The sequence below is a fragment of the Grampus griseus genome (genome assembly GCF_964374135.1).
Source record: "Grampus griseus genome assembly, chromosome: 3".
Taxonomy (NCBI): Eukaryota; Metazoa; Chordata; class Mammalia; order Artiodactyla; family Delphinidae; genus Grampus; species Grampus griseus.
This window is the reverse complement of record NC_139019.1, coordinates 41236541-41264346: the sequence shown is the minus strand read 5'-3', so window position 1 is coordinate 41264346 and position 27806 is coordinate 41236541. Positions and strand designations below refer to the sequence as shown.

Below are 27806 nucleotides of genomic sequence, written 5' to 3'. Positions count from 1 at the left end.
CAGTGCCTTCCCAGGAGAGGCGGGGTCTTTACCATATGTTCGTTAGATTTTCACAGAGGGGTCAAGAGATTCAACAGCTTTCTAGTGGGGAGATTTCTTTTACATATCTGGCAATAAGTAGTACATTTTATTACTGCCATTTATCTCCATGGAGTTTTTGAGTGCATCTAAAATAAGAAATTCTGCTTCAAGTTATAGTTTTGCAGTACTGAGAGGTACTTAAAAAGTGCCTTACAAAAAAATTCTAATTCTACCTGGAAGGAGGTAGAAAAACCATCCCAGGCCAGAGACTCCTGATGGCTCATGGCGAGTGGCCCAAGACGGGCGCGGTGCCCTGCAGCACCTTTGTGCTCCTAGCCCAGGGCCTCCAATAAGTCCCCTTTGTGGGGGGACACAGCAGACTGCTCCTTAAGAATGCCCCCAGTGCCCTGTCCTGCCAGTGAAGTCACCTGGTGGACCAGGCTGCAGCAGGTACCAGAGGCCCTTTGCACCAGCCTCTGATGGGCGCCCCCTTTCTCTGTGCACGACTTCTCTGCCTGCCCAGCACCCAACAGTGAGAGGCTGTGGGTACACTGTGGGTACCAAGGCCTCTCCGACCTAGTAGGATGAAAGGGACACAAAGACAGAACAGGCCTCCATGGGGAGGACGGGGAGACATCGCCTTTGACCTTAAACCCATTGCTGTAGGGGGTTGTGTAAGTGGTACAGAAACGTTTTGGTCCATAGAGGCAAACCCAAAATCACAGGAGGGTCAGCCGCAATTACAGAGTTCCAGATTCCTGACCTGGTATGCAGCAGCATAGTTCAACCTGCAATTTCAGTTTGATTAGACTGTTATTAGGTAGCATACAAATTTGCTAGGGGAAAAAATCCCTTGAGCAATCTTGAAAAAGATGAAATAGCAGAAAACTTACAGAGACATAAATTTATTTATATAATCCAAGAGAAACATCATCGAAAGCTTCAAGTTGAAGATAATTCCATTGACAATGAACTTAAAACAAAAACAGAATCATCATTTTTCTGAATTCTGGATAATCTTCAAATATCTCATGGTACCACTGGCGATGCTGCTGAGCCCTGGTGAACAGGACACAGAAGGTGAACAGAGCGAAAGCCCAGCCTTGAATGGACCAGCTGGCGAGGGTGTAGACGCACCACTGGACGACTTCTCGGAAGTAGCTGGCTGCAGTGATGTACTAAAACAAGCCCTCTCCTTAGTGTTTTATAGCTGGTCTCCCCTGGTTTCCTGAAGTTCCTTAGGCCGTGATCTGAATGGATGTTTATCAGCATGCCTGTCAACCACACGACAAAACCTGTTAGAAATCAGGGGTCAGTGAGCCAGTCGTCAGCATGCACTGCATACTGGCTCAGGTATCTGCTCTGCAAGTAGCCAGTTATAGGTGCAGAACACGAATGCCAATATAAAGGCGTACAATGGTGTGGGCTTTCCAACTCGGATCTGAAAAGGGGGAAATCAAGGCCCGTTGCACGTAGTGGACGAGGAACATGGCCAGCAGGATGCAGTTGGGCCAGTGGCTGAGGCGCTCGGCCGGCGAGGTCGGCCCGGCGAGGAGTGGCAGGGCCCGCGAGGGCAGCTCCTGCACCGCCCAGGCGGCCTGCTCGGGCAGCCGGAAGGCGGAGCGCACTAACGCGTAGCGCCCGTAGGGCCAGCCCACCAGCTTCAGCAGCACGTAGCACAGGAAGGCCGGGGCGCTCTCCAGGTAGGCGAGCGCGTTCAGCAGGAACGGCTCAGCCAGCTGCACTGCTGCAGGCGTGCTCCGGGGCCCGGCCGCGACGGGGCACTTATAGAGCCGCTCTGGGAGGTGGGGCGGGAGGCGCGGTTACCTGAGGTCTGCGCCGCCCCTAAAGCCCCGTGGCTGAATCAGCCCCGCACTGGCGGCCCCGAAGCAGCCCACGAATACTTGCTGAGCAATGCTTAATTTCGTAGGGACGTGGGCATCGTAGACAATACAGGGATGAATCTTTTGGGTACTGCACTATAGCCTGTAACATTGAAAGTAACACAGTTCTTTGCTTGTGGAAAAACGCTGGATGATGGATTAGAACAGGGTGCACAAACTTTTTCTGTAAAGGGCCAGCTAGTAAATATTTTAGGCTCTGCAGGCCATACGGTCTCTGTCTCAGCTACTCACCTCTGCCGTTGTTGCACAAAAGCAGCCATAGATGGACGTGGCTGTGTTCCACTAAAACTTTATTTGCAAAAAGCAGGCAGTGAGCCAGATTTGGCCCATGGATTGTAGATTGCCAACCGCTGGACTCGTGAAGTAGGATTTACCTCTTTGAAGAAGAGAGGCAGTATTTCGCTATTTTTCACTGACATCAGAGTTTTGGTTTTCGGAAACTTTTTTTTTTGCGGTACGCGGACCTCTCACTGTTGTGGCCTCATTGCGGAGCACAGGCTCCGGACGCGCAGGCTCAGCGGCCATGGCTCAAGGGCCCAGCCGCTCCGCGGCATGTGGGATCCTCCCGGACCGGGGCACGAACCCGTGTCCCCTGCCTCAGCAGGTGGACTCTCAACCACTGCGCCACCAGGGAAGCCCCCAATGAAGCTGTTTGGATAAACACAGAACTGAATTTAGATGGATCGAATTTCATTTCGATCCATTTAGATGAATGAGAACTGAAGGTTCATCTTCTAGTTCATTCAGTTACACATTTTGTTTTTTTGTGTGAGGTTAAGGAAGAACAAGATTCTCATATAATCATAGTTGCAAGTGTTACAGATATTAAAGGAGCTCAATTCTAAATTACTCTTCAATCAGAAGGCAGAATATAGGTTTTATTCTGAGGCTACCTCCCCACCCTGCCCGCCGAAAGAAGATCACTCTGGCAGCACAAGTAAATGTGTGGGCATTCTCCAGTGTGTTAAAAGTTTCATGTACAGTATATTTGAATATGTATTTTTTTCTCATTTCAGTCTCTAAGATAATAAAGATTCAATTTCGTTTAAAAAAATATTTCTCAAATATCCAGCTGCCTCTTTGGAACCGTATCTGGGGAGCAGAGTTTGAAAACCACAAGTTTAGAATCAGACGTGGGCGGAAATCTAAGTTCTGCTAGTTACTTGCCACAGGCTGGTAACCCTCAGTTTTCCATCTGAAAGATAGGCCTAGAAATACCCACCTTGCTCTAGTTGTGAGAACTGAGTGAGCGTGTAAAACACCCAGCACATAGTCTCCTAATAAACGTCTTCTTTTTTTTTTCTCTCCTGTGACTTAAAACATAATCACAGCCCTTCTTTTAAATTACATTGTGTGTGGCTGCATTCGATTCCAATAGGTATGGTTTCATTTGCTTTTACTAGAAATTTTCACCATCTTAAAGGAACGCTTGACTGACTAGGATCCCTGCCTGCAGAAATGCCAATTACTCCCCCAAAAGGAGTGGGTTTGGGTGAGCCCCTCACCCTGTTGTGGTTGTGATTCCATCTTCTGGCCTGAGAGTGAAGAGGAGTTTGGAGCGATCCACCCTCCCAGGTAGAGGATAAGAATTTAAGAGGCTTATTCACACAATCAGAAACAAGGGCAGTGAGTGTGCAGACTTTCCTTATTCGATTTTTATGCCAACTGCCCCATCTCTGTCTGGTCTCTTTAGAAATTAGCAGTAAAAGCCATGTACCAGAAGGGCCAGTGTGCACACCTTTGGAGAAGCAAGGATGTGAACAGCAGGGAAATGAGGGAGGGCTTGTGCCACTTGGCAGCCAGACTTGTAGGGATAAGGAGAAAATCCACAAGACTCAGGAAAAGTAGTGTCCCTTGAAAAAGAAAAGAGAAATAGGCTGAGTCTTTAGGAACCAAAAGTAGTGAGATCCCAGCAAGCCAAGCTTGGCACGGGTGGCCTTGGGATTTCACAGAAAACCCCCGGTAGTTCCCTGACCATTTCAACTGGGGTCATTTGTCTTCAGCAAGTGAAAGTACTGTGGCTGTTCGTATAAGTTTCAGGTTTACGGGTCTCAGGTGCTGAGTGGCCCAAGGAGATTGGTCCTGAAGCCAGGGTCCAGAGGGCAGCCAGACAGGATGCTGGGGGCCCGGGAGGTTGTGGTAGCGAAGTCGAGTTTCATTTAAAATTACTCTTAAACTAATGAGTGGTTTTAAGCAGGAGGTGATAGGACCTGATCTACGTTTTGAAATCTTGCTCTGGCTGCTGCCACGGAGCCTGGATTATACAGGGCGGGAGGGCAGCCGGGAGGAGGACCTGTTGGTGAAACTCATCCATGTCCCAGCACTAGATGTGGGTGGCTTGGTCTGGGCGTCAGCGAGTTAGGATGCCTTCTCCTTGCCAAGCCCCCGAGGCTTGCTTACTTAATCCAGTAAGGTTAGTGGTATTAGTAGTAGTCCTTTCTTTTCATGCCTGAGAACCAGCTGTTGCAGTTCAGGGCGGCTAAGTTTTATATGGTCACACCCTGAACGACTTGAACCCAGGTCAGTCTAAACTCAAAGCTCACACTTCCCTTTCTTCCCTTGCCACGGTCAGAAAAACCAGAGGGCAGGTCCAGATTGTCCAAGTCATAAACCGATAGGAGTTCTTTTGATCCTTTAAACAATTGGACCACATTCTCCTGTAACCAGTGTTTCTTTCTGGGCGGTACAATAATTTTTGTAAGTTAAGAGGGAGCTATTGATCGAGTAAAAGGGCTTGACCATTTAAATATTTTGATGACTTTAAATATAGGTTTGACGATATAAGCATCATGCTCAAGGTAGAGGCTTAAAAATGTTCAAAGACACAATCCCTAAATGACAGTTTCTAAGGTTTTCTAACCAGAAGGGCAGTGCCGAAAAGTTGTTATTCATTTGATTATATCCAAAAGGAGAGGGAGGGAAAACGAGGATAATTCCATGTTCTAGAGAATTAAAAAATATGATTTTCCTTATGATTCTAAATAATGGTGCTCCTGGGTGTCTAGTGAGCAACGCATTACAAACTGGATGCCTATCATTATAAAACAATATCCATGAAACATTAATAATATTGAATATTAAAATGTGATAATTGAAGAATAAATTTTTACACAAGGCAGACTAAAACCTCTTCGGTTTGAACGTAGATGTAAATTGCCTAGGTGGACAGTAATATGAGGTCTGGCTAAAATGAATGGGTTTCCCTTTTGCCTCTGGTTCCGGGTCTGTGTGGGCAAAGTGCTGGGAGCTAAGCCCTATGCTTTGGGATGTTTCTTCCTTTGGGGAATCTCAGGCTTAGCATCCTGGTTTTCAGTGATTGCGATGAGAAGTCACCTTTCTAATGTGGAGGCCGCAGGAAGAGACACCAGGAGTACAAAATAAGGCCAGAATCAAGGGTGTCCAGAGAAGCTGATGGCAGAGTGCATCTCCTGGGGCCTCCAGTGTCCTCGGCCCCTTAGTGCAGATGCTCAGATGAATTTGTGCGCCTGGAACACAGACACTCGATTAAAAAAATAAGCAAACACCAATTTGGAGCTTACTGTGTTTTCTCTTAATCTTAATCCTTAATCCTCATAGAACCCTCTAAGATAGGTAGTACTGTTATCTTTACTTTACAAATAACAAATTAAGATGCAAAGAGGTTAAGTACCTCACCCAGGGCCCCAGAAATAGTAAGTTGTATGGCTGGGATTTGATTTAAGGAAGTCTGACACCCAACTCTGTGCTCTTAATGGCTGCCTGATCGCTTCTTAATATCTGTGAACTGTTGAATTGAGTGTCTGGTGCTTTGACTTTTCAGGATAGAATCCTGCATTTGCTTATGCCAGGGATTTTCAGAGTTAAGTTGCTGAAAGCTTTTCTGGGATCCCTTTGATTGTCCATAATGTTGTTAGAATTACCACATCTGCTTTCAAAATTAGTAATACCCCCAATCCACTGCCTCCTGAACATTCTATTCATTTATTTTATTTTTCTTCATAGCACTTATTACCAACTACCTTGATTTATTTTTGCTTTTGCCTGCCACCCCTGACTAGAGGGCAGGCTTCTGAGCCTTGTGTACTGCTTAGTCTCCAGCAAGGAGAACGCTGCCTGGCACAAAGGAGATGCTCAGTACAGATATGAAGATTCATGGCAAGTACATTGGTGCCTTCATCTTGGCCATCTAAAATCCTTGAACCTTTCAGGAGGCTTGCTGCTCCATCCCACCCTTACTGCATGGGGCAGTGAAACATCTCAGGGGCATCAGGAGCCTGGAAGTTGTAATACTAAGGCTGAGCTCTTCTCATTGTCACGTGTATGGAAAATTCTTTTGCTTAAAGTTAACGAGAAAGACCTCTTACCACCTTAAAGAAATGACCTCTTTCCACCTTAAAAAATATACTTCATGTCTCCCAGAATCCTCTGTACTCTTAAATATCTATTCCACTCCTTACAAATCAGAATTTGGCAGACCTCTGCTATGCATGAGGGGGCTGGTGCCTGTGTTCAGTTTCTGGTGCCCAGATACCTTCTCCTAGGTACTTAGAGTAGAATACTCTAGCTGGGAAAAGGCTTTTCTGTTTAGAAGGTCACAGGGACTTGTCAAAAGTGTTATTTGTGGTAGGTCAGAGACACCGTATTCAGCATGGGTTTTTATTGGCTTTTAGTAGTCAGAATATTTGTTGAACTCTGAAATACTTGTGAACCTGCTTTACAGTTTGTTTGCCTTCATTTGCCTTCATTTGTTCTTAATGACTAAAAGTATGGGCTCTCAAGTCCAAAAGATTTGGGTTCAGATCCAGGTTCTGTCACATTACTAGCTGGTATCTGTTTCCCCATCTCTAAATTGAGGATAATAATACCACTGTAAATCAGAACACATCACTCTTCCATTTAACTGTTTTAAGGGACTATCCCTCTTGCTGAGATGACATTGTCTCAACCATTCTATCAATTAGGATTGGAATTGTTTGGAAAATAGTGGCTTTGACAAGATAGATTTTTAAAAAAATAAATAAATATTTATTTACTTATGGCTGCATTGGGTCTTTGTTGCTGCATGCATGCTTTCTCTAGTTGTGAGCAGGGGTTACTCTTTGTTGTGGTACACGGGCTTCTCTTTGTGGTGGCTTCTCGTTGTGGAGCATGGGCTCTAAGAGTGCAGGCTTCAGTAGTTGCGGTGAGTGGGCTCAGTAGTTGTGGTGTATGGGCTTAGTTGCTCTGTGGCATGTGGGATCTTCCTGGACCAGGGATCGAACCCGTGTCCCCTGCATTGGCGGGCAGATTCTTAACCACTGTGCCACCAGGGAAGTCCCGACAAGATAGATTCTTTTTCCCCCCCTCAGGTAGGTAACTCCAGAAGTCATTAGGTCCCCAAGATGCTTTTGCTTTTGTGTGTGGACTCTAAACTCATGGTTCAAAATTGCTGCCAGAGCTCCTGCCATCACTTCTGCATTCCAGGCAGCAGGACAGAGAAAGGGCAGAAGAGTGTACCTCCTTCATGGGAGACTTTTGGGACTTTCTAATTATATTTAATTGACCAGAGCTTGGTCACATTGCTATACCTAGCTGCAAAGGAACCTGGTGAATATATCATTTTTTCACTCAGAAACAGAATTCTCTGCAACTGCATTCAGCCATTCCTCACATACCTCTATCTCTCTGGGTCCACTTCTCTTGAGATTACTAGCAAGGGTATTCTCTGCTTTGTGTATCTTTTCTGTATAGTTTCCTTTATTCATACTTTCGGCTTCCTCATACATTTAGGTTCCTATGATTTTTCATGGTCATGAAGTTACTTAATGCCTTTGTTTTTTGTGTTCTCTCAGCTTCACTTTCTACTTCTAACTGCTTCATCTTCTCAGTACTTTTCCATTCATATCTTGGAGAGTGCGAATGATTGGTCTAGGCTAGCCTAGCTCTTCCTGCTGGGCCCCTCCGTGGTTGTTGGCCAGCTGGAGGACGGACGGCCTGCTAATTTAATCAGCTGTGGCTATCTTGCTTATGGGTCTTTTTATCTGCAAGTGTGTGGAGGCAGAGCAGGCTTTATAATGTGACCAGCATGCTTGCTCCTTCACAAGTGGAACTTCCTTTGGCAGTGAGTTAGAGATAAATCTTAAAATGATAAACCTTAAAATTAAAAATCTTAACATGAATGAATTTTAGATAGTGTGTAGATAGTCAACAAGTATCAGTAACTAACGTCTGATTGAGAAGTGATTATTTAAAAGTACAGGAGGGTATTTAAGGCATACACCAGTATCCCTCAAATGCTTGCATATCCTGTGATATTTCTTGCTTTTATTCATGTTGTCACTTTCATCTGGAATGATCTTTTCCTCTTCCGTTACTCCCTTTCTCCTAGCTAACTCCCAATCTTTTAAGACTATTTGGGGATCCGCCCCCTACAAAGTCTTTCTGTCACTCCTGTAATGGGTTCCGTGCTCCTACTCAGTTTCTCTAAAACCCTTTGTGCATACCTCTTATTATGCTGGACGTGTTTATCATGCCATTCTCTGTCACAGGTCTGTTAAATAACTGCTCTCTCCTGAGCTGGAAGACTGTCGATGCCAGGGTTGGTCTTCTTTATCGTTGTATGTCTAATATCTGCTTGTCTAGCAATGCCTGACACATTAGTGATGCTCAGCAAAAATTTTTTTCTTTTTCTTGGATTGAAATTTTTTTTTATCCTCAGTTCATGACAAAAAGTAAAAGGAATAAATTTGCCAAGGTGAATTGAACTAATTATTTTAATCTGGTAAATTAGAAGGGCATTTCTTTCCTGCTTCCAATTCTTTAATCAGAACTTTCAGAAGGAGAACTGTTCTTATCTTCAGTATTGAGCCAAGATTCTGCTCTTGTTTAGAAATTACACATGACTTTTAGTGCCATTTTGCAGAAGATTGGCTAAAATTTTGCTGGCTTGAGATCTATAGATTCCGATATGACTGTTTATGTTTGTATTTGATTTTTTTGCTAGGTGACTTTTCAAATCTCTGAGATTATTTCTGCTAGATGTCTTTTCAAATATTTGTGTTTGAATTTCACAGAGAGATATGCTGAAGATATTTTTTAACAGGTGAGGGCAGTGATGTGCTGAAGATATTTTTTAACAGGTGAGGGCAGTGATTCCTTTTTGGATTACTGGTTGAACCCTTACATACTTCATCCCTGGACAGCTTGAGAAGTATAGATGCTCTTGGGATGATGGTGGTACCGTTACAATTGAAAACATTTTGGAAAATGCCGAAAGACCAGTTTTGCTAGTTTTGCTTTAGACGTAAATGTTTCTTTCCAGGTTGATTATCACTATCCTTTTTCCTAGTCTGAGGAAGCTATAACTTAGATGTTGAGGAGCAAACTCCTCCACGTTTTGTAAATAAAAAATCATTTTATTTTGTAAATACAAGTTTGAGTTTTTTAGAAAAGTTAACTTATTTCCCAGTGGGGAAAGTAACCTTTCGAGTGTGCCAAGGGAGTTGTTAAATAATTCACTGTTAATGTTTTCAGCGGCTACACTAACAGAAGGCGATGCGGGTTCTGAAGTCCGTGGCGTTCCCAACGGTTTGTTTCTGTGTCTGGAGGAGTGACTACAGCATAATGACAGACGTAATCTTTACTCAGAGATGATTCCACCCACTCAGGACTCTGGAGCACCTACGCACCTTGGAACGCACTGAACCGGTCTTCTCTCCACAGTTTCCCAAATCCTGCACCTTTGCCTCCAGCCCACTTGTTTTGGGATGCTGTCAAGAGAAAATGCTAGATCTTAGCTTTACTTGGGAGTAGCTAATCAAGGCATGGGCCTCATTTGAAGGTGACTTACTGCTCTCCCTACCCCCATCTTGTCACCCAAGTTCTAACACACACCCGCGGTACTCAGAAGCGTTGACTTGGCTATATTAACCTTTTATTTTCATCACATGCAAAATTACAGAGGAGAAAATAAGGAAACATGGTTGTCACCTTGCCCTGTATCAGAATGAGGGATTGCACGCCACCTCAAATATTCTAAAAACAGCTCCTTTAGAAAAAGAAAATTAATGTGTTTTTTCATCCCCTGATGGAACGGAAATTTGTTATACCTTGAAATCAAGTTTTTTTCCAGACTGTATAGTATTTTCTGCCGTCTTGTTGAAGATTTTTTTTCTCCTTTATTTTCATGCTTACCTTTTGAAGTTTCTTAGGGAAAACCACAGTAAAATGTAAGTAATCATATTAATTTCAAATTGAGTATTCCTTTTCTCTTTCTCTGGATTAGACTTTTTTTTTCTGTAGCCCTGTCTTAACAGACTGTAACCAATCTGTGACTTGCTCTTGACAGCACTTCTTTTCTGCACTTTCATCAGATGAGGCAGCAAAGAAGGTGCGATTACTCTGAAGGTTATTGCTTTTGAAATAATATCCTTTCGTTCTTCCTCAGGTGAGTCTAGACGGAGATTTATGAATGCTGGTATAGAGGCTACTGGGTCAGAGTTTATCTAGGGTAGAGATCCATTCTTTCCTTGGGGATGATTACTCATCTTTCATTCCAAGCTATGCGTTCTGTCCCATGGGTTGTTTTTTTTTTTTTTTTTTTTTTTTTTGCGGTACGTGGGCCTCTCACTGCTGTGGCCTCTCCCGTTGCGGAGCACAGGCTCCGGACGCGCAGGCTCAGCGGCCATGGCTCACGGGCCCAGCCGCTCCGCGGCATGTGGGATCTTCCCGGACCGGGGCACGAACCCGTGTCCCCTGCATCGGCAGGCGGACTCTCAATCACTGTGCCACCAGGGAAGCCCCTGTCCTCTGGGTTTTTAAAATGGGTTCTTGCCAATAGAGCATCTATATATGGAAAGAATATGAACTAATCATTTAAAATTTATAACCATTTCCTACAGCATGACCCAAAGAAGTTTCATTATGCTTTTAAATATCTCTTTTTATTCGACTCCCTCTAATGAGAGTAAAGAAGCCCGTTCCCGAGAACATTACTGTTAGAATGAATTTGGAGTTTGAGCAATAGATGTGCTGCTTGGTTTGAGGTCAGATGTTCAGGGATAAGGCAGTATTTGTAAGGATTAGAGGTTAGAGAGAAGGAGGAAATACGGCTAGTGAGAAAAAAATTACACAAAATAAGTTGAGGGTTTTCAAGGGTAATAATTTTGGCAATCCCAGTAACAGTACTTGTACATTTTGGGAGTGTGAAAAGGATTGGAAAGTAGGTTTTTAGTAACTGAAGAATAAATACGTCTCCCCCCTTTAAAAGGTCAAGCTGTTTTTAAGATTAAGCTCTTAAAAAGAGCTCTAATGACAAATGCTGGGTCTCTTTCTTTTAAGGCCCCGGGGAAACCCGCTTGTTAAAACTGACTATTTCTTAGAGTATTGCTCTGTACCAGTTAGGGTTAGTCGGTTGAGAGAGACACACAGTCTTTAAACAAGTTAGAGGTTTATCTCTCTTTCATGTACACAGTTTGGAGGAGACAGGTATGGCAGCTCCACTGCCCTTTGAGTCTCCAGGTTTGCTCATCCTTGGGCTTCACTTCCCGTGTCCACTGTTCTCGGGGCTCCTCCCAATCTAAGGCCCCTGCTGGGGCTACATGAAATCTCAATTGCAGAAGAAGAAGTAGGAAAGGCAGAAGAGTAAAAGGGTCCTTCTTAGAGTCAGTTCACTTTACGCATCCTTCACTTTATGCATCTCATTACAGAGAACTGAGTCACGCGACAGTCCCCAGCTCCAGGGATGGCGGGGAAATAGACTCTTGTTCCAGGTGACATAAAATAAGATAGTTATCTTTCACTTGGGGAAAATAAGCTTTCCAGATTACTGGGAGAGCTGTTAAATAATTCATTTTGTACAAAAGTAAAAATCAGGGTAATTTCCAAAGGTGGAAGGGAGAATAAACGTTGGGCAAGGTAGTGAGTATTCTGTCATTCAGCTCTGAGGAGGCCAGTGGCATTGCCCTGGGGTGTTTCCAATAGTGTATTTTATGCAGAATAAAGAAACCCAATAGTGCCATGGTGGTATGATACCTTAATAATAGAAATGATCCCCAATATTAAATCGTCAGCCATTCATGTGAACAGTAGCACCTGGAACTTTTTGTAAGTTTAGAGTTTAAGAACTTTACACAACAAATTATCTCATGAGTTTGGTTTTTCCATTGCTGTAATTTTTAATTTTGCATGTCCATGCAATGTAGCCTTGGCTTTCAATATTTTCCTTACCAATTCCTTTAATCATACAGAATTAGTTTCTTATGGCCATCTGAAGAGACTGGATCATTTTGCAGAATCAGTCTGATACGAGTTTTTGGCCTTCTCTTCCGAAGGAACATCTCTTTGGAAGCCTTTTTGGCTACCATGGGAATCGGGGATCTTGTGTCTCTGTTTCCTTGGTGCAGCGGATACAACCATGATTGCCAGATTTGGGCATTATAAACTCCACAGAGAAGCTTTTGCTTGCCAGCAGTAAACCATAATAACAGTGTTGGACTGTATAAAGTTAGAGTTGTTTTGACTACATACCGATTTAATGTGCTAAAAATATTCCTCCAGTTAAAGAAAAGGCAATAAATCAATACTCGTGTTTGGTATACATGGTATTGTGAGTGGAAATGAGCTTTAGGAGTCTGAACTTGATTTGGGTATGAGAAGTTGTGAACTCTAATTTGAGTGCTGTCATTGATATTCTGAGACCAAGAACCTTAGGCTTCTCTTTAAATTCAGTCCATTCAAAACTTTTAGTATATAACCAAGAGCTTTTACTTTTTTTTTATTTTAACAAAGGTTAGTTTTCTGTAAGCATTGTAGACATTTATGATCTAGTAAGAATTGAACTAAAAAAAAAATAAGTGCTTATAAAACTACTTCTAGCAGTCAAAGAATTAATCATTGAAAATTAGATATTAGAGCAGGATTTAAAGAAATGTAATCAAATGATTACAATAAATCACATTCCTTAAATTATGCTGTTGAATTAGAGATTGAAGTATCTGCTTTATGGTCCCATGATAAGGCACTATGCTACATACTTTATTATCTCTGTTTTATTTGAGCTGGCCTAGAAAAAGCAGAAGGAAAAAATTTCAGCCACTTGCTCGTAAAGCAGGTGTCAAAAGACAACAGATTCTCTTTAGAGAGAGAAGCAAGACAAGAGGGGAGAAGTCAGTTCTATGGAACAAACATTTAGTTGTAATCTCTTATTTTAATCTTGTAGAGAATGTCTGAATGTATCCAGATCTCATTTGCTGTCTGTAGAATTGGCATTTACACGGTAAGCAATGTATATTTTTTCGGTACCAAATGTCATGAAAGTATAAATGAAGAACTGCGTGCTGGAGAGTGTATGGAGCTATGGGAATTGTCCTCCACTGCTGGTGAGAGTGTAAATTTATACAGCCACTTCGGAAAATAATAAAGTTGAGTACCAGAATGTTCTATGACCCGCGCAAATCTACTCCTAGGTGTGTACTTCAGAGAAATTGTTGCGTAATTATAAGAAGACCTGTGCAGGGAAAGTTCCAGCAGAAGTATTCATAAAAGGAAAATATTAGAAATAATGCAAATGTCTATCAGTAATAGATTGGATTGTGGCATTTTAGTTAATTTCATAGGATACCATACAGCAGCAAACATTATAAACTAAAAGTAATATATGAACTACAGCTATAATACACAGTGGTTACATTTTACAAATATAATGTTGATTAAAAAACAAATCACAGGAAAATACATGCAGTATGATTTGATTTCTACAAAGTTTGAAAACGGCAGCACTAAGCAATACATTGTTTTAAGGTTACATAAATAGACAGATAAATTATAAAGAAATGTAAAAATTCAGATGTCGTTACCTCTAGGGCAGCAGTCCTCGACGGGGGTAGGGGTGGGGGGGTGACGATTTTGCCCTCCAGGGGCTATGTGGCAATGGCTGGAGACGTTTTTGGTTGCTTCTCCCGAGGGTGGTGGTGGCATGCTACTGGCATCCACTGGGCGGAGGCCAGGGGTGTTGCTAAACATCCAGCAATACACTGGGTAAGCACTTAGTAGTTATCTGGCCCAGAATGTCAGCAGTGCTGAGGCTGAGAAATTCTGCTCTAGGAAAGTGGAGGCGAGGAAAAGGCTTTAAAAGTTTTAGTGATGTTCTGCTTCTTAACTTGAATGGTGGGCACCTGGTGCTGGCTTTATAGTTATTCTTTAAACAACATATTTGCTTCATATACTTTTTTGTATGTATGATATACTTCACAACACAAAAATATAGAAAATGTTAGTGTATTTTGGAATTTTTTTTTTATATGAGTCTGTCAGTTGACTCCAGTGCCGTGAGCCAGCCCATTTCGTAATTCAGAAATATAGGGATGTGTCTATGTAGATGACCATTAAAGAACTTTTCTAATGTAAAGACTCAGTGACAAAGTATCTTGACTTTTTCCCTTTGAAGGCCTAGGGAGGGGATTCTGAGAGTGAACAGGAAATGGAATGATGTTTACTTTTGAAGACCAAATTGTTTTCTGTGGAAGGGTTTAAAAAGACTTAAGGTGATTTTGTTTCTCATCCACCTTGCACAGAGGAGTGTGAATATGTGTGCACAAGAAGTTTAGGGAAATTGTTTAGAATGAATGAAGCAAGAGCTCTGAGTAAAAGATATGACCACAGATTGCCTAGCTGTGCTTATCCTTGTACCTTCCACAGCGTCTGGCACACGGTAGGTGCTCAGTAGCTATCTGTTCAGTTATATTGGTGTGAGCACCGTTTTCAGTTTTGCCTTAGTTTGAACTTAGAAAAAGCACGTTTTCTTTATTCCTTTTCTCACTTGTGTTAGCTGCTTGTCTCAGCCGAGTATCTTTTTATGTATTTTATGTTTTCCCTCAAGATGCTGGATTTTGTGTATATTTGCCATCTCAAAACAAAATTGGGTGACATTTATCCCCAGTTAGATGAATAGATTACTTGGGGCTAGACATGTTTTCTGTTGTTTATCTGAAGTTACTTTGTTAGTATTTTTGTTGTTGTTGATGGGGGGGGGTGTCCTTGAACAAAGCTGCCTGTTTGAGGAGTCCCATGATGTGCAGGAAAGGCCCAACTCCAGGACCTCTGAGTGCCCGGGCACTGGCTGGCAGCAGCCCAGCAGAAGTACCATCTCAGCACGAATGCCTGCAGCTGTGGCCGCTCGAGGCTGTCAGCCGGCTGTGCTTCTCTAGACGGGAGATCTGAGTGTGGGCACCGCGGGAAGTCAACACAACAGTGTATTTACCACTAGAGCCTGAGAACACCGGGACTGTTGATGTCAGGAATGGTGCTTGGTCATCCTCGATTACCTAGCACTTAGCCTGGGCCTGGGACCATGCAGGTGCTCATCTCTGTTTATTTAGTGAAGAAGCTCTTGCTGTGGACTAATTCTAAGGCAAATAAAAATTGTCCTTAAAGGAGAGTGCTGTGGAGAGATTTGTGCTCCTACCCAGAATTCACGTGTCGAAGCCCTAACCCGCAGTGTGATGGTGTTTGGAGATGGGGCCTTTGGGAGGAAATTAGGTTTAGATACAGTCGTGAGGGGGTGGGGTCCTTGTGAGGGGATTAACCCTTAGAAGAGACATCAGAGAGTTTACTCTCTCTCTTTCCCTGTGCTGTGAATCAGGAAGGCAGCCTTCCATAAGCCAGGGAAAGAGCTCTTACCAGAACCCGACTGTGCTGGCACTCTGATCTCGGACTTCTAACTCTAAGACTGTGAGAAATGTCTGTCGTTTAAGCCACCCATTCTTTCATAATTTGTTACAGCAGCCCAAGCAGACTAAAACAGGGAGGGGAAAAAAAAATCTTGTGAATTGTAAATAAAGAACATAAACAAACATGAAAAACTTAGAAGTACCTGTTGAAAAGAAATGCTAAGTTTTAAGTAAAACAAAGTAGAGGAGGAAACTAAAGATTATGGGTGAATGTCTGAGACGATGGTGATAGGTAGTTGACATGACATTTATTTCTATATGCCTCTAACGTTGCTAAAAAGCAGATTAAGCACTTAACTAAGGAGAGAAAAGCCGTACTTCTTACATATTTGGGATCCGTAATCTGCAATGAGCCAAGACCAAAATGGAATGTATACAGGACAGACACGCTGAAAACTTCCAACGTATAAAAGTAAATGTGTTGGGCTTCCCTGGTGGCACAGTGGTTAAGAATCCGCCTGCCAATGCAAGGGACACGGATTCGAGCCCTGGTCTGGGAAGATTCCACATGCTGCGGAGCAACTAAGCCCGTGCGTGCGCCACAACTCCTGAGCCTGCACTGTAGAACCCACGAGCCACAACTACTGAGTCTGCGTGCCTTAACTGCTGAAGCCTGCACACCTAGAGCCCATGCTCCACAACAAGAGAAACCACCACAATGAGAAGCCTGCGCACTGCAACAAAGAGTAGCCCCCGCTCGCCACCAACTAGAGAAAAGCCTGCTCACAGCAACAAAGACCCAACACAGCCAAAAATAAATAAAATGAAGAAATTTATTTTTTAAAAAAAGTAAATGTGTTGTATGCAGGTGAGTGCATACTGAACCTTATATACTAAACAAGTTTAATGAAAACCATTACTCAGAGAAAACAAAGGCTGTCCTTTGCATGACATCCACTTTTCTCTCCAGTGTTTGGAGTGGACAGAGCTTTCTCTAGACATCGAAAGGAAATGATGCTTGTTTAGAGTGCCTTAACTCAGGAAGCTGAAGAAAACAAATCCTACCTCAGTTTTCTAGGCAGGGATCTTAAGGCGTGGGTAGAAAAACTTACGCACTATCAGTGATGGAGTGATAGCCGCTCCCAAACCCAAATGCTAGGACAAATTGAAACAGAGCAAAACAGAAGAAGGTCTTTAGATGAAGCATCTGTTCTGAGGAGATAACTTCCTTTCCTGTGCCCTGTAGCACAGGACAGAGTGTGTTCTCTCAAATGTGATATCCTGACGTCTTACAAAGAGGTAATTTAGTTTTTGAAACAAAAGAAGACCTGTTATGAGAATCTAGACTATTTTGGGTATTAAACAACATTCATTGGGTTCTGGTCAGGAAGAAGAAGGGGAAGTAAGTCCAGGCCAAGAGTTTACATCACAATTGTGGGTCTATGGTTTTTTTTGAAATTCGAGCAATGGCAACAGGCCATACTTGAGAAAGTGATCTTGAAATGAACCTTTGGCAGTCAGGTGTGGATTAACTCCGGGCTAGAGGGCATGCTAGGGCATAGTTTAGGACTCCCCTTTGAAATGTCGGGGTAAATACCCTCAAAGGGACTTGCAGTTGTTCCCAGACGTCTCTGAGTTGGGAACTGTTATTGTTATCAGAGCCAGAGCACCGTGGTGGACAACCAGCTGGTGGTGGCTTGAAGCGGGGTGAGGATTGGAGTGGTCATTTGGGCATCTAGCCACCTTCCTTGTTGGAGTGCGAACTCCTTTGGTCAAAACTGAAAGCTCGGGGCTTCCCTGGTGGCGCAGTGGTTGAGAGTCCGCCTGCCGATGCAGGGGACACGGGTTCCTACCCTGGTCCGGGAAGATCCCACATGCCGCAGAGCGGCTGGGCCTGTGCATCCGGAGCCTGTGCTCCGCAACGGGAGAGGCCACAACAGTGAGAGGCCCGCGTACCACAAAAACAACAACAACAACAAAAAAACCCTGAAAGCTCGGAGGCCAAGATGAATGAAGCCGGGCCAGTTAATCTTGCCTCCTCCAGGATGGTACTGTTTGAAGCACACGGACCCTATGGGCTGATTGTTCCCTCTCCGTACCCAACCCCTGCGTGAACTAAAACTCAATCTAGTGATGAATGAGATTTGAACTAAATAATAGCAGTAAAATATTGTGTGTGGCTAGTGATTTTGGTTAATAATAAGAGCTTTAAAAACTCTTTAAATTCTTCTTTTGACTTTGCAGAAAGTATCAAATGCTGTTTTACCAGCAGAGAAAACATACATCATTTACAACAATAACAGCATTTGTGAAAATGGCATGTAGATTCATCCTGAGATACAGACGCATTCAGTAGTGGGTAGTGATTATCCTTTTACCGAGCTGTAACATTTGCTTGTACCTGCCGCACAATGCTCATATTCAACTTCTGTGACTTTATTTTTAAGGAGGGGCAGGGAGGGCTACCTATTAGAATAAATCCCACAACAGTTGCATATCATTATTAATAATACTATTAGTAATATTGTATATTATTAAAACTGATTTTAATCTAGCTCTTTAAGTCTGAACAAATCCTGCCCTAAACTTTGAGTTTTTACAACATATAGTGCCACTTGTAAGGACACTGTATTTGTTTCCTTTTTGCTGCTGAGACAAATTACCACAAATTTAGTAGCTTAAAGCAACATGTATTTATTCTCTTATCATTCTGAAGGTCAGAAGTCTGAAGTGGGTCTCACTGGGCTAAAACCAAGATGTTGGCAGGGCTGCACTCTTTCTGGAGGCTCTAGAGGACAATCTGATCCTTACCTTTGGTGGCCGCCTGTATTCCTTTGCTCTTGGCCCCCTTCTAGCAGTGGCATCACTTCAGCTTCTCCATTTGCCACATCTCTGTTTCTGTCATCACATCTTCTCTAACATGTCTAATAATCCTCTCTCTCTTTATAAGGACCCTAGTAATTAAATTGGGTACACCTGGATAATCCAGGCCAACCTTCCCATTCCCATCTCAAGATGCTTAATCACACCTGTGACGCCCCCTTTTTGCCACGTAAGGTAACATAGTCATGGGTTTTGAGGATTAGGACGTGAACATCTCATGGAGGAGGGGAAGGGAAGCAGCATGCTGTGTACCACAGGCACCAAAGAAGAAAGTATAGAGGACTCAGTAAAATCTGTCATCATTCCTGGAGAGAAAGGAAATCAGGGTAGGCAATCCTGATGCCGGGTTTAGGATGTTACTGTCAGTAAAACACCAAGGTTAAACACGTGTCAGACAGACTGGCAGTCCCGCATATGGGCTCTGCAAGTCTTTGCTCTGGGAACAAACTAAAGGGCAGCTTTAATACATGACCATGTGGAGAGGAGTGGTGTTGACTGTCCCTGTTTTCTGTGTTCCTTGAAGGCTCCAGATTAAATATTTATTGTAAATTGTGTGGGATGCTGAGATGTCTGCAGTCCTAATAAAGAAATGAAAAGCTCCAAGACAAAGGGAGGCACACGTTAATTGAAATTCAGCATTATTGGAGACCTTAATGGAACGGAAATGAATTAAGTTATTGGTTTGGCTGTTTTAGTGAAGATCAAAATAACAGAGGTTTAAACAGTTAAGTTTCTATTTCATATCAGATTCTAAGCTGGTAGTCAGTTTGGAATCTAGCCCTTTGCTTCATGAGTCCTTTAGGGACTCAGGCTCCTTCTAGCATGTTCTTCCATTGCCTGGTTTATTCTGCTCCTGTGCAGGTTGAAGACAGCTCACCACTCCCGTGTCTGTTAGGTTTTTGGGAAAGAGGAATGGAGGCCAAGCAGTTCCCTTTATGGGTGTGACATGGAAGTTCTACACACTTCCCCTCACCTCCCAAGTCCCGGAAATTGAGTCACATGACTGTGTCACTGCAGGAGAGGCTTAGAAATGGGGGCTCTGGTGAGGAGCTAAGACTCTGGGGGTTCTATTCCTAATGGGGAGAAGAGAATGGACATTGGGGGACAATTTGCTATCTCGTGAGGAAATAAGCTAAGGCAAATTGATGTGCACTTCAGCTTCACACAGGGCAGTATACCCTGAGGAAGGTGTGGAGGAGAGTCAGCATTGCTGGTAGCCATTGCCAGTGCACACGTTGAATGAGCACCTAGTGGGGCAACAAGAGTGATTTTGTGTTTGTGACAAGTCCGCCTTCTGGTTGGATGGATAACTGAGGCTTTACGGGCCAAGATCAAATCTAGTATTTTATTTACACATATCAGCATATTATATGTACTTTTGTGCACAGACACGTGGTTAGTGCACATTTGTATTTTGACAATTTTATTTTGAAGGGTGTAAGTGGAAGGTTATATGCTTTATAATCTAGGAGGTGAGAGTTGATGATTGCTTGCTTTCTTTAATAAACAAAATAATGTGCTCAAGTAGAGCAAGAATATCTGGCTAATGTTGCTAACTTTCCTGGCAGGGGGATTTAAAGTTTGAGGTTTAATGAACTTGTTGAGAGCCACAACTATCCATCAACTCTCTGTTTATACAGTAAGAGAGTTACACCATGAAATGTGTGAGATTGACAGGAATGCCATGCTTTTTTTTTTTTTTTTTAAATCATCTTTTGAAATTGGAGCCTATATGAGAACAAGATAAAATCTGTTTGGTTTAGGTGTTTTATTCTGGGGAATGTAGAATGTATCCTTTCCTCTCACCATCAAGGCTTGTCTGCTGCAGACCTTTGTGACTCCAGCACAGCTCCACTCGGGTGGCCCTTCACGCTGAGTCTGACCCGACTGACCCCACTCTCTTCCCACCCCAAACCCGCTCATGGCCCATGCTTCCTTTCTCCGTGACTGGCGCGACAGCGCACCCAGCGGTCATGCCAGGAACTGAACTCAGTCCTCAGCTCTCCCCGGCCTCATCATCTTATCGGTCCCCAGGTTTGGACCTCTCCCATCCTAGTCATCTCTCTTTGCTGCTATTACCCAGGTTCTAGCACCACTATTTTTTGCCTGGAAAACCCTAACAAGCTCCTCTTAGCTGGTCATCCCTTTCCAATGTTGCCCCCTCCCAATCCACTTCTACCTTCTGTAATCAGCATAACTGTGAAATGCATTTCTGCTTATGCTGTAAATGTCTCAGTAGCCTCCCATGGCTCTGAAGTTAAAGCCCAGAATCCTTAACAAAGTTTATAAGGTGCCCTGCGTGGGTTGACCCTGCTTGTCCATTTAGCCTTCTCTCTCTATCTCCTCTTCCACCTCCAGCATTGTATATTCCAGGCATACTCATCTATCTTCAGCTCTTGGTCTGTTCTCTTTTCTACTTCCAGCACTTTGTACGTGCTATCCTCTCATCCTGGAATGGTGAGCTGACACCTCTTCTGGGAAGCCCTCCATGACTTCCAATACCTGGATTAAATGCTCTTTCTCAGGTGTCCCTGTCTTTGCACTCTAGAGTCTTTCACCAGCCAAAGTACCTGTATTTCACAGTCTTAGAATTTCCTGTTAATTTTCCTCTAACTGTAAGCTCACCGAGGGCAGTGACCCTGTCATTCTGTTTCTCGCTTTACCCCCAGCATCTGATGGCTCTTTACCACCAACATCATTATTTATCACCACTGACATTTACTGAGCACTTACTAAGTGTGCTAAGGCCTTTATAGGTGAAATCATTTAATTCTCTACAATCTTGTGAAGAAGGCGCTATTATTATCCTCATTTGATAGAGAGACAACAGGGGCATAGTCTGCTTAAATGTCTTTTCCGCATGGTGGAGACGGGATTTGGAGCCAGAATTTGAGTGGATTTATGCTGAATTCTAAACCCTTACCCAACACACTTTACTACACTCCAGGCAGTAGATGTTCAATATGACTTTGTTGAATTTAGAGTAGTTTCTTAATATTTTCTTTTCTTTTTCTTTTTTTGTCTTTTATTCAAAGACATTTCTGAAAGGGCCAGGCCAGTTATTTTGCAGAACGTCTTTCAGTTTAGACCTGTGTAACTGTTCCATCATGATTAGACTCATGTTAAAAATTTTGGCAGGAATATTATGGAGGTGACATCGTATCCTCATTGCATCTCATTAGGGGTACATGATGCCAATTTATCTTATCATTGGTGGTTGATATATTTTTTAAAATTTATAATTAACCTAAATCTGGGGCTGATATTTTCTAGCTTTACCCAGAATTCACAGACTACACCCTACTTAGAGGCTATAGTATCCTTTATGCATTTACGACATCATCTATATTATATCTTTTCATTATAACTTTGTACCGTATTTTGAGGTCAGGCAAGGGACTATCTAAATTCAATACAGCTTGCTGAAGTTTCAGAAATTTTTTTTTTTTGACTTGGGATATTTTGATCTAGATGAAACCTTAGCATTTTCCTTCATTTGGGTTACAGTATTAATAAACAATATAGTCTATTCCAGGTTGTTCTCTTGGTTAGGCTGTTGTGCAGTTGAAAGCAGAGATAAGAGTTCAGCGTTCAGGGTGTGCTAGCTGCCTTCACTTTCAAGGCTTAATGGTATGAAATAGTGGCTATAACTGCAAGTCTATTATCACGAGTGGAGAAGAAATTCTAATTATGTATTCTCTGTTAACTCACCTTTATTTATGAAGTATAATATTTCTCATTTCTTGACTGTAGATATCCTGACTTAAAAGACAACACAAAAAAGAGGCAGTAGAAAATTGACTAGTTACATGGGGATCATTCTTTACAAAGGCCTTTTGGAAGGCTTCATTTGGTTATTATCAATTGAAGCTGTGTGGTTAGGTGGAGGGGCTCTGTTCTTGATAAACGTGTAGAATCATTTAACTTAGGAACTTAAAATGTTTAATATTTCCCAATATAAATGACATGGTGGTCCTTAACAAAAGTGTGTCTGGTTGATGGAAATTTCCACCCTAGGAAATGCGTATTTTTATGTTGTCTCTTTTCACAGATGATTGACTTTTTTTGTTTGTTTAAAGTTTTTTCTGTTTTTCTTCTTCTTTTTTTAATATTTATTTATTTATTTGTCTGTGCCGGGTCTTAGTTGCGGCAGGTGGGATCTAGTTCCCTGACCAGGGATGGAACCTGGGCCCACTGCACTGGGAGCACGGAGTCTTAACCACTGGACCACCAGGGAAGTCCTGACTGTTTTCTTGACAAATGTTCAGTGTTTAGTCCTTAAGACTAGTACTTTTGTCTTGATAGGGAAAATAACTTGTTTTTGTCAAGGCTTAAAAATTATTTTAGAATGCAGTCACTATCAAGGATATGTTTACTTACATCCATAATTTGGGAACACAATTGTGTTTTAGATTTTAAGCAGAGCAAGTAGATTAATATTATGTATATAGAGAATATAATTGACCCTGGTGATCATTTGGTCTTTGCTTTGTAGAACTCAAATTTATTTAAACATTGACTTAGAATATTATACAAAGTGAATCTGAATGAGAAGCTTTATGCTTATTGTATATTGAAGAATCAGTCTATGTCCTCCGTATTCCTTTGAGTTTAGCTAGGGCTCTGGCATGTAGTTGGTGCTCAATAACTATGCATTGACCGAATAGGTATATGGTTCTTTGGGTTGGGGAGAAGAGAGAGCTTTGCCCAGACTCCAGGAGGCTCGGGCAGCTCTGGCTATAGCACCAATCACACATTTCACAGATTGTGCACTCTGACTTGGAAGGTCCATGAAGGCAGGGAGTCTTACTTGTTTCGTTCACTGTTGTACCTCCAGTACCTAGATAAGTGCCTGACATGTTGCAGGCGCTCAGAGAATATTTTTGGAGTGAATGAATGCATGAACAGAGCTCCAATCAGTGGGTTAGAATTGGTAATACCTGCCCCTGGGATACACAAAGACATTCTAAGAGGTATGCTAGCATTGAGATGATTGTTAAGGAAATAAGTGTCCATCTATATAAATTCTTCTATCACCGCCCTTTCACAACTACCCTACTTCCAGTTAAGAGAGAAGCCAGTGCTCTTACTTCTGAGTCTTTTCATGGTGTATTGGCCTCAGATATAAAAACCTGCAGGGCACAAAACAAAGGAAAAATTCAAAATGGTGTTGAGGAAGTGAACAACTCTAATATGACCAGTTAAGTCATTTTCAGTTCTTCGCGTTCAACAAAATTGAAGGCAAGTACACTCAAATTGTCAGCTGGTCACTAAAAATAACATTGATAAGTCACAATATGATTCTGGGTTCTGGCTAGGAAGCATACATTCATCTCATTATTTTATACTCCATGATTAAAATACTACCTTTTCCCTTTAGTCTTTATCTTTTAAAAATTGTGGTTCCTTTTTTTCTGTCATTGCTGTGGAGGTAGAAAGATTTTTTAACAAAATATGCTTCATTATATTTGAATGCTCTCTAGTCTTGTTTCATTTGTTAACAGTGACAGTGATAGGTTAACTGGGACATTTCAACTACATTTCAGCTTTATCTGGTACAGGTTCAAAATGCAAACTATTAATTATAGTTGGGTTATCACAGAATCATTAATATTAGATTTTTTTGTGCTTTTATTTTTTATAAATGCATAATTCACTTTAGCCTATGATTAATGTTTAAAAAAAACCAAAACAACACAGTGCTATGCCATTGGTCCTGTAATCTCTGCCTTAACATTTCCCCAACAATTGTAGGCAGCAGTATGGAAAATTTGCTATATTGTTATCCTGATTTTCCACCCCATCACATGAATTCAACCTAGAGGAAAAGATAAGCCAGAAGTTTTACTGCCCGATGACTCCTGTTATGTCCATTATGTTCCCAAATGCTACTTTCTGTTGCTGGTGCCCGGCAAGAGGAATTAAAGTGCCTGTTCATTTCGCTGAATTTCATCATCTAATTTCCTGTCTAAACTTTTAATTTGAAAGGATCACAAACTGAATTTTGTGTGTGTGTGTGTGTGTGTGTGTGTGTTGGTGGGGGGGAATTAAGCTAATGTAGAACTTTGATAAAACTTTTAACAGATTTAGAATTTAAAAAATGTTCATTTTAATGAGCTCACATGAAGAGTACAAGAAGGGGCTCTCAGCTTTGCTGGCAGGAGGGAAAGATAAGTATACTTTACCATTATTTTACCTATTAGAGATAGGAGAAAATAATTGCTGTCATGGGAAGAAAGAACAAAACCTAGCAGTCTAGACATGGAATATGAAATAGGAGTATGGTTATTAACGAAGGAATGAAAATAGATTACTGGGGTTTGGTCATGTTTTAGGGAAGAGACAGTTTTTCGGTACTAGTCCTTTGAGAGTCTAAAAATCATTGCCCTAAAGGTAGGCAGATTTGTGGATTGCAAAGGCAGGTTCTGATTTAGGCCCTGCTGTTTACTTGAATAATGTTGGGCAAAATATTTTATAATCTGGGCCTTGCTATTCTCTTCTGAAAATGATAAGTTTGAATGAAACTCTCACTAAAAATCAGCCCTAATTCTGCTTCTTGTGAATCCAGCTTCATTTGTAAAGCAGCGTCGAAACCAGAAGCTTAGATGGTGGCTTAAATCTTAGGGAAAAAAAAAAAAAAGGTTGTTGAAGAGAGGCAGGAATATCCATTTAAATTTAGGATTGTGTGTGGGAGATGGATGTTTTATGTATAGAAAGGTTTGTTGGAAAATAGATTTCTTAAATGAAAGAGGTTGAGATAGCAGATCCTGAAACGAAATGGCCCTTAACATGCATGTAAGCTTTCATTTCAGAGTACACATTCTTCCATTGACTTAATGATTTTCAGGGGAGACCTTGTATTGAAAACATGCAATATCATGGATAAATGTAGCACATTAAGTATTAATTTAATTTATTACACTATTAATTTAAACATAGCACATTATCCTCTGGGGCACATTAATGTGAAACCTCAATTGGGAATCCAATTAACTAGAGTCTCATTGGAATTTTTGCTTGTTCATTCCTAGATGATAAGAGCAAATGACTTCCTATTTTTCCTAAAAAGAGGTGGTAGTAATGGTGTGTGTGTGTGTGGTATGTGTGTGTGTGTGTGTGTGTGTGTGTGTGTATTAGAGAGAGAAGGGGGGGGTCCAGCTTTGTAACAGGTAAATATGGGATATTCACTTACCTGTCCTGAGCCTGTTTTCTGCTATGTAAAAGAGAACTAGAGTGGATATTCTCTAAGGATATTTTCAGTGCATATGCTGTGTGATTACACATGTAATAAATTAAAACCCAGGCTATTGAAGTTCTCTGGGTTTTTTTTTTTGCATATTTAGTCCCAGTATTTCCATAACCAACATAGGACCAGTTCAATTTGACAAATATCTATTGAGTATCTACTGTATGTCAATTAAAGTGCTAGACTCTAGAGGTAAGACAGCATCCTGACCCTTTGAGGGAACTACTGATGTTGGAGGATGGAGGGAATGAAAAGTGCCCACTGAAATGAGAAGGTAGATTGAGACCGGAAAACTAGGCAGCTCCATATAATCAATGGCTCAGTTTCTTCTAGGATAACTTACAGGGTGGGATCTGGATCAGCTAGACAATGATTGGAGGTATTCGCAGCTGTACTCTGCACCGCCGAGGGGGCACTGGGACAGTTTTAAAGTGAACCCAGAGTATGGGGGTACGTGCTACGAAATTGGAAGTGCGTTCCTAAGTCAAGATGTATGAATGTGTAACTAGTCTTGTGGGTGCTGAGAGTATGTCAGTGAAGGTCTTCATCATTGTTTGGGGACTAACAGAGCGTGCAGGCCACTTGGTCGTAATGTTTATTAAACAGTATCTATTAACTATAAAGCCCTTGACAACAGAGAAGTGATTTACCTCACGCTACAGTCCCAGGTAGGGTCAGTGGAAGGACAGGAGGAACTGTACGGGTCCTAGATGGTGTCAGTTGTGCTAACAGCCATACAACTGATTATTCTGGAAGGCCCTTCTGGGTTAGCTTGATAAATTTGAACATGGTGGGACATCTTATCAAATCTAACTTGTTAAATCATGTGGTCCAACTGGATTGTGAACCACGAACACCAGGCATTTTAAAATAACAGTGAGGTCTATTAATGGGTGTAGTTGGCAAGAAGAAAGTGTCACCTCCTACAGGTCATCACGGTCCAAGGCATTCTCCCACGGGATGGATGTGACTGGCAGTGCTGTGTTGTTAATGACCCCAGTGACACCGTGATGCGCTCCTGTTGGGTCCGTAGGGAAGTCATGTTGGAGTTACCTTCTGACCTGGGAAGCACTGTTGTCCCTCTGCAGCCCCTCACTCCCAGCACATGAGAGCAGGTCTTGCTTCCTATGGCCTGTCACCCTCCAGGAGGTGAGATGAGAAGCAGGCGAAACTTTTTTCTCTGGCTCATACTGCTAAGGCCTATGCAGAGAAGCCCAGGGTTTACTCATTAACTAGGTGCATTCTGAGTACTGAGCTTGGGTGATTTGGGGGAATTGGGGAGTGTCATTAATTGATGACTCAGATTGGGATACATTGAAAAGTGATGATTATATGATTGGGGGCCCATTTCTTCATCTCTCCTGAGCTTGGCATCCCCATTTGTAAAACAAGGGCTTTGACTATGGCACCTGCAAGTTTCGTCCAACTCTATGATTCTGTGTCCAGAAGGATGACCCTTGAGTCATTGTCAGAGTCTCATGTTTGACAACAACCTGAGTTTCATCCTGTTTAGAGCACTCTGCCCCTCTAAGACAGGGAAAATACTCTGTGCATTTCATAAGGAATTTTCTCAAATATGGGTTGAAATCAGGAGGATTTTTATTTCTTAAATAGTAAGTCAGCTTCACCAGAGCCCTGTTGTTCTTTTGGTATTTGTGTCTACTTTGAGACTTGAGTCTTTAATGAGTTCCTGGGCTTCCAAAGGCGAGAGAACAGACTCAGAAGAAGCAGATAGTAGTACCTTTACACATCTCTAAAGAAAACAATTTGGAGTTCTGGAATTCATTGTAATGAATCTGATGTCAAAGAGGGAGTGGTAGCTTGGTACCTGTGTAGTTATGACCATGAAGATAAAACTGCATGGGTTGTGAGAGCGCCAGCTATCCTGAGATAAGGATGGGACCATGGGAATTGGGGTTGGAGGAACCACACTTGCTCTTCTTCCCTTTCTGTGTAGAGAAACGTGGTTTGGCTTGTACCTCTAGGCAGCTCTGGGTGAGGGTGGGAAGGGTGTAGGGAGAAGAGTGCAGAACACAGGATGCACATTCAGAAGGGGCGACATTAAGGGTGGCCATACCGGGCATCTCGCGGTGGGATGGCTGAGGGAGTGCGTTAGGTGTTTCCTCC

At 42.3% G+C, this 27806-nt stretch overlaps 1 protein-coding gene and 1 pseudogene across 2 annotated transcripts in view; one reads left to right on the top strand and one right to left on the bottom strand.

Annotated features, from left to right (window-relative positions):
* ARL15 (ARF like GTPase 15) overlaps positions 1–27806 on the top strand; it is a 416529-nt gene that overhangs the window by 20929 nt on the left and 367794 nt on the right. The window lies entirely within an intron of this gene.
* Positions 996–27763, bottom strand: LOC309820920 (3-oxo-5-alpha-steroid 4-dehydrogenase 1-like; annotated as a pseudogene). Its single transcript has 2 exons — positions 27757–27763; positions 996–1819 (listed from the first exon to the last, which is right to left on the bottom strand). The product of its transcript is annotated as a 3-oxo-5-alpha-steroid 4-dehydrogenase 1-like (transcript).